Below are 5,665 nucleotides of genomic sequence, written 5' to 3'. Positions count from 1 at the left end.
ATTAAGTAAGTTAATTAGGAAAACTTACACAAACATGGTCTAAGAATGAATACGTTGGATATGCTATGATAAGGTTGGTGGGGCCACAGGAGGAATGAGAACGAGCCTTAGAAAGACTCGTCTTGTATTCACAGGACCCAGAGAAGGGGTCACCAAGTCCCACAAAGGGAAACACTGGTGTCACTTAAGAGGCAGACAACAGGAACAAGGGAGAAATCTGGATGAGAGCTTCCATTTGGATCCTCAAGGGAGGCAAGGTAGGGCAGGTGGAACAGGTCAGGGTTGGTCAAAATGATTCCAGTGGGCGTTGGGCAGTAGAGATGGTCCCTACTTGTCTGCTACCTGGTCCTTAGATAATTTGGAGCAGGGAATATATTAGGTTTTGTGTGTTTGATCAGGAGGTGCTTGGGGGATACAGACTCTCGGTTGGTTGGGTTGTGTCTTAATCAGTGTTGCTATAAATGAATACCACAGATTGGATGGTTTATAAAACAAACAAAACCAGGGGACAAGCAGTTGACATAATGGCTATGTCGCTGGACTCCCATGTAGTCGACCATAGTTCAAGTCCTGGACCTGGTGGCTTAATCTCATGCCAGGCATGTGTGCGTGCGTGCCCAAGATCCCAAGAGAAGAATGGAGGAGAAGGGATTGTGGTGTGGCCATCCCCCCTGGAGGGTGACTTCTTGCTTTCTGTCTCTCTGTCTCTCTCTGTCTTTCTGGTGAGCACATGTTCCCCATAGCAGAAACCTCTCCAAACGAACAAAGAAAAAGCCAAACAAACAAATCCAGAAATTTATTTCACACAGTTCTGGAGGCTAGGGAATCTAGGATTAGGGTATGAACTTCTGTTAAAAGCATTCTGGCATTGTGCTCAACTGGTGGCAGGTGGAAGGATGCACACGCACCTTCACACACACACATACATACATACACAGTGCAGGATGCTGTAGCCTCATACAGCAGTAGGGAGCAAGAGCACAAAAGGGACAAAATCCCTTGGTCAAGTGTCTTCGCAAGGGCACCGGATCTCATTCAGGGAGTAGGAGCCCCGATGGCTTACTTCTCTCTTAAAGGCTGATCCTCTTGATATTACACGGACAACACCTGAATTTTGGAAAGGGCACATTGAAATCATGACAATTTGTAAATGAAAGGAGTGCTGCTGGTTGAAACTCTGCCATCTTTAACAAGTAGCTATCCCTGGAAGGGGCATCTCTCCCCAGGTCTTTAAAGGCCCCTAAATGCCAAAGCACCAAGAATACAGGAAATGCAGTTAATAAAATTTGTCCTGTCATAAATAGATGCCAAATAGAAAAGTATGGAAGTAAAAATAACATAGAATAAGGAATAGTAATACCAGAGGGGGCTATCTTTAATATTCTCAAAGAGGTAAAAAGATTTCATATACACAAAATATACACTTGAAGTAATAAAAAGGGATTGTGCTTGTTAGTATTTTCAGATGTCTTTGAGAACAGTTTTACCAGCTTTTGTATTCATGACAAAGAGCACATGCACGCACACGACAGTGAGAGAGGAAAGCACCTCGGCAGGATCTCCTCTGATCGTGATACCCTTTCCCTAGCCCTCAGCTCATCAGGATCCTGGACACGTGCACACATGCCCAGGATCTTTTCAAGATGACTGTAGGATCCAAACCTGAGTCAGCCATGTTGCTTCCAGCATTGCAATTTGGCTTGTCACTGACTGAGCCTCCAAATTGGCCTAGAGTAGTTCCTGCAGGTAGGAAAGACAACATAGAAATTTACTTACTTGGGTTTAAGAGGCTTAGTTTCAACTTATAATTTCACTTTCTAAAGCTAATTTTTCCTTAAGCTTTAAAAGGTCAATTTACTAATCTTGTTAATCACATCTACATCTAGAAAATTAAAGCATTTAGTTTTGATAGGTTTTAAACAATGTTTATCCCCATTTGCATGCTCAGTAATTAAAGCACCCTGAGTGTTACAGACTATATTGAGCTACTTTTTAGTATTTTCCAGTCATCTGACCTAACAGGCACATTTTTTCCCCGAATTTAAATAATTTTTGGAAAATGTTATCTGTTTGGTTATCTACTGCTCTGTAACAAATACTCTAAGGCTCAGCAGCTTAAAATAACCATTATGGTCATGGATTCTTTGAGCCAGGAATTGGAAATGTATATCCAGGATGACTTTTGCTACACCACAGCATCTGGGGCCCTCCGCTAGGAAAAAATGAAAGGCCAGGGTAGATTCATCCACTGGGAGCGGAAATCACAGGAGGTATCTGTACTCAGCTGTGAGCTGGTACCACAGCATTACTGTGACCCAAAACTCCTGCCTAGGACCTCCCTATGTGGTCTAGCTTCCTCACAGTGTGGCAGCCTCCTGCTTCTCACCGGATGGTGCACAGTTCCAAAGGCTAATGTCCTCAGAGACCCAAGAGGACTCTGCATGGCCTTTTCTAACCTAACCAGGTCACATCAATACTGTTATTTTCTACTGGCTTACCAAAGCAGTCTTAAAACTTCCATAGTATTATATTTCTAAATTTAGTGTAATCAAAGATCATATAAATTTATCAGTAAAGTACATATTAGGTTGTCAGGAAAGTCATGACGCATTTTTGCATAAAAAATACGTCATGACTTTCCCGATGACCTAATAAATGTAGTGATATTTTGCTTAAAATCTATTGTACATCACAAACATACCTTGAAGATATTGTGGGCTTGGTTCTAGACCACTGCAATAAGTGAATATTGCAATAAAGTTAAGTCCCCAAAATATTTGGGTTCCCCAATGCACATAAAGTTATGTACACACTAAATTACAGTCTATTAAGTATGCAATAACATTATGTCTAAAATACAACATACTTACCATAATTTAACAATACTTCATTGCTGACAGTCATCGGAGCCTTCTATGAGTTGTAATGTTTTTGCTGTTGAAGGGTTTTGCCTAGAGGTTGATTGTTGATTGATCAGGGCAATGGTTGTTGAGTATTGAGGCTGCTATTGCAATTTCTTAGAATAAAACAACAACCAAGTTTTGCGTATCAATTGACTCTCCCTTTCATGAAAGATTTCTCTGTAGCAAGTGATGCTGTATGATAGCATCTTACCCACAGTGGAACTTTTTTCAAAATTAGAACCAGTCCTCTCAAACCCTGACACTGCTTTATCAACTAAGATTATATAATATTCTAAGTCCCTTTTAGTCATTTCAATAATATTCACAGTATCTTTACCAGTAGTAGATTCTATGTCTAGAAACCACTTTCAGGCCTGTGGCCTGGTGGTTAGAGCAGCTAAATCCCATATGGCCAATGGCATGGTTCAAGTCCTAGACCCTCAACATGAAAAAACATGTGGAGCACATGCGTGTTTATCTCCAAAGTCCTAAAATGAGGGAGAAATGTAGAAGAGATTGGTTACTGTTCCCCAGGAGGTGCTTTCATTCTTTTTTTTTTTTTCTCTTCCCCCCCCCTTCTCTTTCTCTGTCACAAGTGCACTTGTTCTCTGGCAAACTTAAAAAAGAAAGAGAGAAAGAAGAAAGAAAGAAAGAAAGAAAGAAAAGAAAGAAAGAAAGAAAGAAAGAAAGAAAGAAAGAAAGAAAGAAAGAAAGAAAGAAAGAAAGAAAGAGAAAGAAAGAAACCATATTTTTGCTCATTCCTAACAAGCAACTTGTCACTCATGAAAATTTTATCAAATGACTGCAGCAATTAATTCAGTCACATATGCTAATTATATTGTACTTTTCATTGTAGTTCTTTTGCTATTTCTACCACATCTGCACTTATTTTGTCCCCTGCTTGAGCCCCTCAACATCATCAATAAAAGTTGGAGTCAAGATCTTTCAAAACCTGTCAATTTTGATATTAATGGTAGAGTGGTGAATGTTTTCCAGAAGTTTTTCATTTGACTTTGCCAAGATTCATCAGAAAAAGCACCATCTATAAGAACTGTAGCCTTACACAGCGTATTTATAAATGACAGTGTTTGAGATTCGACATTACTCCTTGGTCCATGGACTACAGAATGAATGTTGCATTAGCAGGCCCAAAAATACTATCTCCTTATACATCTCCCTCAGGGCTCTTGAGTGGCTAGGTGCATTGTCAATGAGCAGTAATATTTTGAAAGGAATTTTCTTGTTTCTGAATAGTACGTGTCAACCGTGGGTTTAACGTATTCAACAAAGCATATCATCTAGGCTTTGTTGTTCCATTTTATAGAGTACACACAGAGTAGATTTAGATCATTCTTAAGTGCCCCAAGATTTCTGAATGATAAATCAGTGTTGGTTTCCACTTCAAGTAACCAGCTGCAAGAGCTCCTAACAAGAGAGACAGTTGTTTTAAGCTCTGAAGCCGGGCATTGACTTCTCTCCAGTTACAAAAGTCCTAGATGGCATTTTCTTCCAATAGAAAACACTTTTACCTACATTGAAAAATCTGTTTAGTGTAGCTACGCCCATCAATTGTTTTAGCTAGACCTTCTGGATAATGTGCTGCAGCTTCCGCATTAACATTTGCTGCTTTGCCTTGCACTTTTACGTTATGGCAATGGCTTTATTCCTTAAACTTCACACACCAACCTCTGCTACCTTCGGACTTCTCTTCTGACGTCTCGTTACCTCTCTTAGCCTTCACAGAATCGGAATGAGTTAGGGCCTTGCGAAGGATTAGGCTTTGACTTACGAAAATGTTGTGGTTGGTTCAATCTTCTATAAAGACCATTAGAACTTTCTTCATATCAGCAATAAAGTTGTCTTGCTCTCTTATCATTTGTGAGTTCACTGAAATACCACTGTAATTTCCTTCAAGAACTTTTCCTTTGCATTTAGAACTTGGCTGTTTTGTGCAAAAGGCCTCACTTTCAGCCTGTCTCAGTTTTCAACATGCCTTCCTCACTAAGCTTAGTTATTACCAGTTTTTGCGTTAAAGTGAGAGATTCTTCTTTTCCCTTGAACACTTAGAGGCCATTGTAGGGTTATCTATTCACCTTATTTCGATATTGCTGTGTCACACAGAATAGGAGGCCTGAGGAAAGGGAGAAGTGGGGGAAAAGCCAGCTGGTAGAGCAACCTACACAATATGCAGTGTATTCATGCTGGGAAAATTTATTTTGCATGCTGTAATGCTACATAGTGATTGAATGTACAAAATAATATCACATGGCATTTGTCAAATAAATTTGCCCTCTCATATATGTGTGCTTCTTGGCATCCCAAAACAAGTATAGTAGTTGCATCAAAGATGTTCGATCATAGATAATCATAGCAGATATAATAATAATGACAAAGTTTAAAATATTGTGAGAATTACAGAAGAGTGACATAGACAGGAAGTGAACTTGAGCTGTTGTAAAAATGGTGCTGATAGACTTACTCAATGCAGAGTTGCCAAACCTTGATTTTTTAAAAAACTGAAATAGTGGTGAAGGCCAATAAATCAAAGTGCAATAAAACAAGATCTGCCTCTAATTATTTATGCATTTTATATGAAATGCAAGATTGTCTCTCAGGTAACTTTATAACCATGTATGTTTTCAAACGTGCATGGCTTCCTTTTTAATATAAGAATAGAGTATGGTTTTATTCTCTTAAGCCATTCTAGCCACATGAAATGTGAAATGAATGGAAAGAAACAAATAGAGAGTTAATACTAAAGA

At 39.3% G+C, this 5,665-nt stretch overlaps 1 pseudogene; it reads right to left on the bottom strand.

Annotated features, from left to right (window-relative positions):
- Positions 1-2,887: 2,887 nt before the first annotated feature.
- Positions 2,888-4,977, bottom strand: LOC106735859 (tigger transposable element-derived protein 1-like; annotated as a pseudogene).
- Positions 4,978-5,665: the final 688 nt, after the last annotated feature.

This window comes from Tupaia chinensis, unplaced genomic scaffold (assembly GCF_000334495.1).
Source record: "Tupaia chinensis unplaced genomic scaffold, TupChi_1.0 Scaffold000549_1, whole genome shotgun sequence".
Taxonomy (NCBI): domain Eukaryota; kingdom Metazoa; phylum Chordata; class Mammalia; order Scandentia; family Tupaiidae; genus Tupaia; species Tupaia belangeri.
Note: the sequence above shows the minus strand (reverse complement) of the source record. Positions and strands in the feature narration are given on the sequence as shown.